Raw genomic sequence first — 9,588 nt, 5'->3', positions numbered from 1 at the left:
AAATACTTGCCAAAGCTACCCACTGCCAGGACAGTGTCTTTCTCCCAGGTTGGGCGCTGAAAGTGTCAAGGCTCTGACTCCCCCAGGACCGCTGGATGTGATGTTCCTCAACCCTGGGTACCCTCAGGCCACCTAACAAAGCTTCCACACTTAGGGGAACCACCAACTCTCTAAATATTTTTAAAGCTTGTGATATTGTCATTTATAATAAGAAATATATATTTTGGCTTTGTCCTGTTTCTGGCACAGAGCTCCTAAAACTTTTGGAATTTCCTAAGTGGTAAGAGTATATATAACTGCAGAACCAAGTCAGACTGGTCCTATCATGTTTCTAACAATGTACGGAGTTGCTTTTCAGAAACAACAGACCAAAACCACAAGTCCTGGGGCTGAAGCTTACAAAATAAGAGAACTTGACCTCCAGTTGTAGAACAAAAGTTTGCCTCTCCCTCACCCCGTCCCGGGGAACCAAAGGACCAAGACATGACCGGAACTTGAACACTGGAACCCTTTCAGAAGTGAAGGTGTGGTAGGCTGTTAGATAGACATGAGCAGAGAAGGGATTATGGGCCAGGTAAAGAAGGTCAATGGGGTGGAAAGCCCTGGGTACCTGGTAATGGGCAGAACTGGGAAAACAAGGACCTCATCCCTTTCCTCCCCTAGCATATCGCTGGTTATGTGGTTTAAACCCCTAACCTTTCATATCGTTGGTCATGCGGTTTACACCCCCTGACCTTTTATATCGCTGGTCATGTGGTTTACACCCCCTGACCTTTCATATCGCTGGTCATGTGGTTTAAACCTCCCGAGCTTTCATATCGCTGGTCATGTAGTTTGGACCCTCTGGCATGTCACTAGTCACGTCGTAGATCGCCTTTGAGGATAAGCAAGGATAAACATGTGACTCCCATGTGGGCCCTTGCACAACCACTCCCTTAAGAATTGTGGACAAAAAGGGACCACATACTAAACCTGACAGGCTCAAGGGAGGCCTGCATGACTGACTTATTAACTCAGACATCTAAAGTAACCGCGTGGGATGATCTGCTTTTCTCTTGCTCTTAATCTTTAAAGTTTGTCACTTTAATTATAATGTGTCTTCATGTGGTCCTCTTTGGGTCAACTTGTGTGGGACTCTCTGTGCTTCCTGGATTTGTATGTCTATTTCCTTTACCAAATTAGGGAAGTTTTCTTTCATTTTTTTGCAAATACGTTTTCAATTTCTTGTTCTTCCTCTTCTCCTTCTGGCACCCCAATGATTCAGATGTTGGCACTTTTGGAGATGTACTAGAGTCTCTTTATTCTCTCCTCATATTTTTAACTCTTGTTTCTTCCTTTTGTACTGGTTGACTGTTTATTTCTTCCTTGTGTTCCAAATTATTGATTGAACCTTGGCTTCCTTCCCTTCACTTATTGATTCCCTGTGGGTTTTTCTTTATTTCACATAGTATAACATTCATTTCTTCCCTTATGCCTTTGCCATACTCAGTCATTTCTCTGAACATTCTTATCACCAGTGTTTTGAACTCTGCATCTGATAGATTGGCTTACTTTGTTTTGCTTAGTTCTTTTTCTGGAATTTTTATCTGTTCTTTCATTTGGGCCATATTTCTTTGTCTCCTCAATTTGGAAGCCTCCTGTATTTGCTTCTGTGTATTAGGTAGAGCTGCTTTGCCTCCCTGTCTTGACATATCTGTTATGTTGTAAGCGGCAGAGCCTTAGGTATTCATCAGTGTGGGGGGACCCATTTTAATGCTTTGTGGCACTGTATGTAGGGGAGAGGTCAGAGAGGGAACAATAATGCTTGCTCAGCACCTACACCATTTTCATTCACTTTACCCACTTCCCTTATGTGACTGGTGCCCCTCTAGATGTTGCCCTGGTGGTGGTTCCCAGAGTGGGTGGGTTTTTGTGCATTCTAGGGCCATGGGGGACCTCTAAATGGACTCTCCTGAGAGATACGCAGTTTATTCCACCACCCCAATCCCCACTGGTTTTCACAGCCAGAAGCTATGAGGCTTCATTTTCCCAGTGCTGGAACCCTGGGCTGCATGAACTGGCCTGGGGCTGGGATCATTCCCCAGGTGTCCCTCTCAGCTTTTATCCACCACACATGAATATGGGATTGCCCATTCAGCCAGCCACTACCACATCCTCGCTGCCACTGCCTCCTAACCACCACACTGTGTCCTCTCTACCCTGGCTCCCCATCTAGATGAATATTTCTTCTTTAAATCCTTGGTTGTCAGGCTTCCATTTAGTTCAGTTTCCTAGCAGTTCTGGGTGGTTTCTGTTTTGAGATTAGCTGTGATCCTTCTTATGGGTGTGCAAAGAGGTGAAGCATGTCTACATATGCCACCATCTCAGCCAGAAGTCCCTATTGAGTTTTATTGTGGCTTCATTACACAGGCATAACCAATTAAATTAGTAACCATGGGTGATTGAAGTCAATCTTCAGCCCTGGAGTTTGGGGGCTGAGATTGAAAGATTCAACCCCCTAAAAACATGGATGATTCTACTGGCAACTAATCCTTATCCTTAGGTTATTTCTAAATGTCACCTCATTAATATAAGAAGATACATTTATTGCTCTTGCTCTTGTTATGGAGCAAGGGCCTGCTACGTGACATGCATGGAAGCCAATAATATGACACTGGTTTGAGGAAAAGAAAGCTTTTAAAATATATATATATGTTTTATTGATTATGTTGTTACAGTTGTCCCAGTTTCTTTTCCCTCTGCTTCCCTCCACCCAGCGCCCCCCCCCCCTCCAGTTGTTCCCCCCCGCCTTAGTCCATGTCTATTGGTTGTGCATATAGTTCTTCTCAACCTCTTCCCATCTCCCTCCCACTCCCCTTTCCCCTCCATGCTGACCTCCCCCAAATATATTCCCCATACCTATAGTTCCTTTTCTACTCTCGTTGCCTACTTAGTTTGCCTTTGTTTCGGTTCCCTAGCTTCTGTTGTTGGTTGCTGTGATGCAGTTTTCATTTTAATGTTCATAGTTTTGATCCTCCTTCTTCTAAACCACTCCCTTTAACATCTCATATAATAGTGGTTTGGATCTGATGAACTCCTTCAGTTTTACTTTGTCCTGGAAGTACTTTCTCTGCCCTTCTATTCTGAATGACAGTTTTGCTGGATAAAGTATTCGTGGCTGTAGGTTTTTGATTTTCATTACTTTGAATATTTCTTGCCAGTCCCTTCTTGCCTGCAGAGTTTCTTTTGAGAAATCCACGATAGTCTTATTGGGACCCCTTTGCATGTAATTCTCTTCTCTCTTGCTGCTTTTAAGATTCTCACATCTTTAATTTTTGATAATTAGATTATAATGTGTCTTGGAGTGGTTCTCCCTGGGTCCAGTTTTTCTGGAACTCTCTGTGCTTCCTGGACCGGTAAGTCTATTTCCTTCCCCAAGTTTGGGAAGTTCTGCTTCATTATTTTTTCACATAATTTTCCAATTTCTAGTTCTTCTTCTTTGCCCTCTGGCAATCCTATTATCCGAATGTTTGATCGCTTATAGCTGTCCCAGAGGTTTCTGATCTTCTCAGTTTCCTTACTTTTTGTTTCCTCTTTCTGCACTGCTTGTCTGTTTGCTCCTTCCTTATTTTCTGGTTTATTGATTTGATCTTTGGATTTTATTTCCTCACCACTTGTCTCGTATGTGTTTTCATTCGTTTCAGTATGAGTAGCTTTTGTTCCTTCCCTGTCTTGTTCCAAATCCTTTGTTAATTCTGTAAGCCACCTTATCACTATAGCTCTGAACTGAGCCTCCAAAAGGTTTTTTATTTGTTCCTCTGTCAGGTCTCTCATCTGCTGCCCGGTGAGCCGCGTCACCGGGATTTCAATCGTTGTCTGCTTCATTCTAATAGATTTGTGTTTAGCTTTCTTCCCAGGCATGCGATAGGGGGCGGAGCCCCGTGCACTGTCACTGCCCCGCGACTGGTGGCGATCAGCGACCTTTTTCGCCGCTCTTCGGCTCTTTGTGTGGGGGCAGGGGTCCAAGAGGGATTCCTGCCATTACTCTCCACCAAGAGACTGGGAGGCTCCTTCCCCACAGTCTCATCGTCCAAGGCAATGGGGGGTCTGCCTTCCCCAGCGTTGGAATCAGGAGCTGCCGGGTCTCAACTGCAGCCAGGATTGCTCCCCTGGCGTTTCTCGCAGTCCCGCCGCTATTCCCGCTGCTACCTCGGACAGCTCAGCCCGACACTTCCATCCCAATTCAGATCTCGCCCCTCCTACCCGTCCAGACAAGCATCGCTGGTTTATAACTTCATACGTTGGGCTTCCATGCAGTTTTATTTTCTGGAATTTCTAGTTATCTTTTGTTTTGAGGTAGTTGTATTCCTTCTTAGTTGTACAGGGAGACTGAGCGTGTCAGTCTAAGCCTCCATCTTGGCCGGAAGTAAAGAAAGCTTTTATTACTAAGTTGACCAGCAAGGAGAGAAGAGTCACAGCTCAAATATGTCTCCCCACTCCAGGGTTCAGGTGAGTTTTAAGGCATGAGGGGGAACAGGCTAGTATGTGGACATGCCGGCAGGGTAGGTTTTGATCTTTACCCCCATTGAATGTTTTTGCCTCCTTTATCAAATATTAATTGACCATAAAAGCATGAGTTTATTTCTGGGCTCTCTACTCTGTTCCATTGATCTATATATCTGTTTTTATGCAAGTACCATGTTATTTTGATTACTATGGCCTTGTAGAATAGTTTGATATGAGGTAGCATGATTCCTCCAACTTTGTTCTTCTTTCTCAAGATTGCTGTGACTGGCTTTTCAGGATCTTTTGTGGTTCCATATAAAATTTTGGAATGTTTATTCTGGTTCTATGAAATATGCCATTAGTATCTTGATAAGAATTTCATTGAATCTGTAGATTGCTTTGGGTAGTATGGGCATACTAATTAATGATGTTAATTATTCATATCCATGAACACTGTACATGCTTCCATTTATTTGTATCTTCTTTGACATCCTTCTTCAGTGTCCTATAATTTTCCAACTACAGATCATTTACATCCTTGGTTAAACTTATTCCTAGGCATTTTATTTTACTTTTTGATTTAACTGTAAGTGAAATTGTATTTTTTTTAAATTTTCTGAGTTTACTTTTTAATTTTTGTTTATTCTATTACAGTTGTCTCAATTTGTCCCCCTTTGCCCTCCTCTGCCTAGCTCACTCCCAGCTCTCAGAGTCTATCCCCACCCTGTTGTCCATGTCCATGGGTCATTCATACATGTTCTTTGACTAATCCCTTCCCTTTCTTTCCACCACACCCCCCCTCTCCACTTCTCCTCTAGCAGCTGTTGGTCTAGTCCCTGTTTCCATGTCTCAGGTTCTGTTTTGTTCATTAGTTTATTTTGTTCATTAGATTCCTCTTATGAGTAAGATCATATGGTATTTGTCTTTCAGCAACTGGCTTATTTCACTCAGCATAATAGTGTCCAGTTCCATCTATGCTGTCGCAAAGGGTAGAAATTTCTTCTGCTTTTTGGTGCATAGTATTCCATCGTGTAAATGTATCAGTTTTTTAAATCTATCCATCTACTGATGGGTAGTTCTGCTGTTTCCAACACTTGGCTATTGTAAATAGTGCTGCTGTGAACATAGGGGTGCATAAGTTCTTTCGAGTTGGTGTTTCAAGCTTCTTAGGGTATAATCCTAGCAGTGGAATAACTGGGTCAAAAGGCAATTCCATTTTTAATGTTTTGAGGAAATTTCATACTGTTTTTCACAGTGGCTGCACCAGTCTGCATTCCCACCAACAGTGCACTAGGATTTCCTTTTCTCCACATCCTCAAGAGCACTTATTGTTTGTTGATTTATTAATGATAGCTATTCTGACAGGTGCGAGGTGATATCTCATTGTGGTTTTAATTTGCATATATCTGATGGCTGGTGATGTTGAGCATTTTTTCGTATGTCTATGGGCCATCTGTATGTCCTCTTTGGAGAAGTGCCTGTTCAGGTCCATTTTTTAATTGGTTTGTTTGTTGGTGTTAAGTTGTAGTTCTTTATATATTTTGGAGATTAAACCCTTGTCCAATGTATCATTGGCAAATATGTTCTCTCATATAGTCAGTTCACTTTTTGTTTTGATGATGATTTCTTTAGCTGTGCAGAAGTTTTTTAATCTGATGTAGTCCCATCTATTTATTTTTTTCCTTTATTTCCCTTTCTCTAGGAGATGTATTGGCAAAAACATTACTACATGGAACATATGAAATTTTACTGTCTATATTTTCCATTATAACTTTTACAGTATCATGACTTATATTTAAGTCTTTTATCCATTTTGAGTTTATTCTGGTGTATAGTGTAAGTTGCTGGTCTAGTTTCATTTTTTGCATGTACCTGTCCACTTCTCTGAACACCATTTGTCGAATAGGTTATTTTTACTCCATTTTATGTTTCTTCCCCTTTTGTCAAATATTAATTAACCATAGAGACATGAGTTTACTTCTGGGCCCTCTACTCTGTTCTATTGATCTATGTGTCTGTTCTTATGCCAGTACCAGGCTGTCTTGATTACAGTTGGCCTTGTAGTACAGTCGGATATCAGGTATTGTGATCTCTTCAACTTCTTTCTCAAGACTTCTGAGGCTATTTTGGGGTCTTTTTTTGGTTCCATATAAATTTTTGAAGTATTTTTTTCTAGATTTGAAATACTTCATTGGTATTTTAATAAGAATTGTGTTGAATCTATAGATTGCTTTGGGTAGTACAGACATTTTAATGATATTAATCCTTGCAATTTATGAACAGGTTATATGCTTCCATTTATTTATATTTTCCTCAATTTCTTTCTCCAGTATTCTATAATTTTCTGAGTACAGGTCTTTTACATCCTTGGTTAAATTTATTCTTAGGTACCTCATTCTTTTTGTTGCTATAGTAAACGGTTTCTTTTTTCTTAGTTTCTCTTTCTGAGAGTTCATTGTTTGTGTACAGAAATGCCATCAATTTCTGACTATTGACTTTGTATCCCACTACTTTGTCAAATTTATTTCTTAGGTCTAGTAATTTTTTGGTGGAGCCTATAAGGCTTTCCATGTACACTATCATGTCCTCTGCAAATAAGGACAGTTTTACTTCCTCCTTTTCAATTTGGATGCTTTTTTTTTCCTGTCTGATTACTATGTCTAGAACTTTCAGTACTATGTTGAAGAAGAGTGGTGAAAGCAGACACCCTTGTCTTGTCCCTGAAGTTAAGGGGGATGCATCTAGTTTTTGCCCATTGACTATGATGTTGACAGTAGGTACTTCATATATGGCCTTTATTATGTTGAGGAATGGTCCCTCTATTCCCACTTTTCTGAGTATTTTTATCATAAATGAGTGCTGGATTTTATCATATATTTTTTCTGCATCTGTTGATATGATCATGTGATTTTTGTCTTCCATTTTGTTTATGTGGTGTATTACACTTATTGATTTGCAAATATTGTACCATCCTTGCATCCCTGGAATAAATCCTACTTGATCATGGTGTATGGTCTTTTTAAATGTATTATTGGATCAAGTTTGCTAGTATTTTGTTGAGGATTTTAGCATCTATGTCATCAGAGATATTGGCCTGTAATTTTCTTTCTTTATGGTGTCTTTACCTGGTTTTGGCATTAGGATAACATTGGCCTCATGAATAGGGTTTGAGAGTCTTCCCTCTTCTTGAGTTTTTTGGAACTGTTTGAGAAGAATTGGTGTTAGTTCTTTGACTTTTTGGTAAAATTCACCTGTGAAAAAGCCCTGGTCCAGGGCTTTTGTGTGCTGGGAGTTTTTTGATGACTGCTTCAATTTTGTTTGTTGTTATCGGTCTATTCAGGCTTTCTGCTTCTTCTTGATTCAGCTTTGGAAAGTAATATGTTTCTAGAAATTTATCCATTTCACCCACGTTGTCCAATTGCTGGACATATAGTTGTTCACAGTAATTTTTTACAATCCTTTGTATTTCCATGGTATCAGTTTTTATTTCTTCTCTTTCATTTCTGAGTTTATTTGGGTCCTCTCTCTTTTTTTCTTGATGAGTCTGGTTAACAGTTTTTCTAATTTTTTGTCTGTTTGTTTTAGTTTCCTTTTCTGGTAGTTCATTATTGGTGTACTGGACATCATGTGTGAAGGTTGTTTTTTTCTTTTTCTTTTTCTTCTTTGGAAGTCCTTTTATATGTCCTTATGCACTTTCATTGTTTCCTGTTACTTACAGACAAAAGCAATCTTCCAGTACAGATATTAACCTCACTGCTGATTTTTAAGCTTCTTGGAAATTATGTGACTTGTACATGATCTTGATGTAAGAGTAACTTGATTTATGCCACTATAGTTCTTCTGCTTCCTTGGTACTTAATGATAAAATGTATTGATTTCGGATGAGAAAGTGATATGTTGCAATTCTAAGAAATTGCTTTTTTTTTCATCTAAGAGGTCATTATACTTTTTTGAATCTGACACAAGAACTTTTTTAGCTTCACGCTACTATTTAACAAGGTTTTCTAATGGACAACAGCATAAGAACAAACACATAACTGACAATAAAATCTAATTTTCAGATAATATAATATTTCCTGATACATTTTAACATCTGGCTCACAAACAGTCATCCCAGCGTTCCTACATCTGTGTACTAAATGTGCACTGGAATCTCATTCAGCATTGATCTTGATGAATGTCAAAATTTAACTTGCAATGATGGTTTTATTTATTTGTTTATTTATTTTAAAATATTTTATTTATTTATTTTTAAAGAGAGGAGAAAGGAGGGAGAAATAGAGGAAGAGAAACATCAATGTGTGAGAGATATATCAATCAGTTGCCTCTCACACACCCCCAACTGGAGACCTGGCCTGCAACCCAGGAATGTGCCCTGACTGGACTCGAACCAGCAATCTTTCAGTTTGCAGGCTGGCACTCAATCCACTGGCCACACCAGCCAGGGCTGGTTTTATTTTTATCACAACTTTTATGCTTCAATGAATAATTTTTGAGCCATTGATTCATTCTGTATTGGAGATCACAAAATACAACACAATAGTAGCCCTGAAAAATGCAAATATCATGAATGCAAGCAATTGTGCACAAAGGAAAATTATGTGAAAATAGCACCTGTCACCTGCATTGCTATACAAGAGCCCACTGCAGTTCTTGGAATTCATGGACAACGTTTAAGAACACAGTTATTAAATATAAATATACTAAGGAGGGGATTGCTGGAGGGAAGGGGGTACCAGGTGGAGGGGTCAAAAGAGGAAAAATTGGGACAACTGAAACAGCATAATCAATAAAATATACTTAAATATATATATATATGTATATATATATACACACACACACATATGAGGAGTTCTGTGAAAGTCACCAGTTTCAAATGGGTGAGATGTAAGGATTTAAAACTGTTTCTTGCTCTTTTTTGAATTGAAGTATGATGGCATACAATATTACATTAGTTTCATGTGTATAACAGTGATTTTACATTTGTATACATTGCAAAGGATCACCACAATCAATCTAGTTACTATCTGTCATCATACAAAGTTAATTCACTGTTATTGACCTTGTTCTCCCTGCTGTACATTACTTCCCCACGATTTATTC

The sequence above is a fragment of the Furipterus horrens genome, unplaced genomic scaffold (assembly GCF_987537825.1).
Source record: "Furipterus horrens unplaced genomic scaffold, mFurHor1.1.pri manual_scaffold_5, whole genome shotgun sequence".
Taxonomy (NCBI): Eukaryota; Metazoa; Chordata; class Mammalia; order Chiroptera; family Furipteridae; genus Furipterus; species Furipterus horrens.
This window is presented reverse-complemented; position numbering follows the sequence as displayed.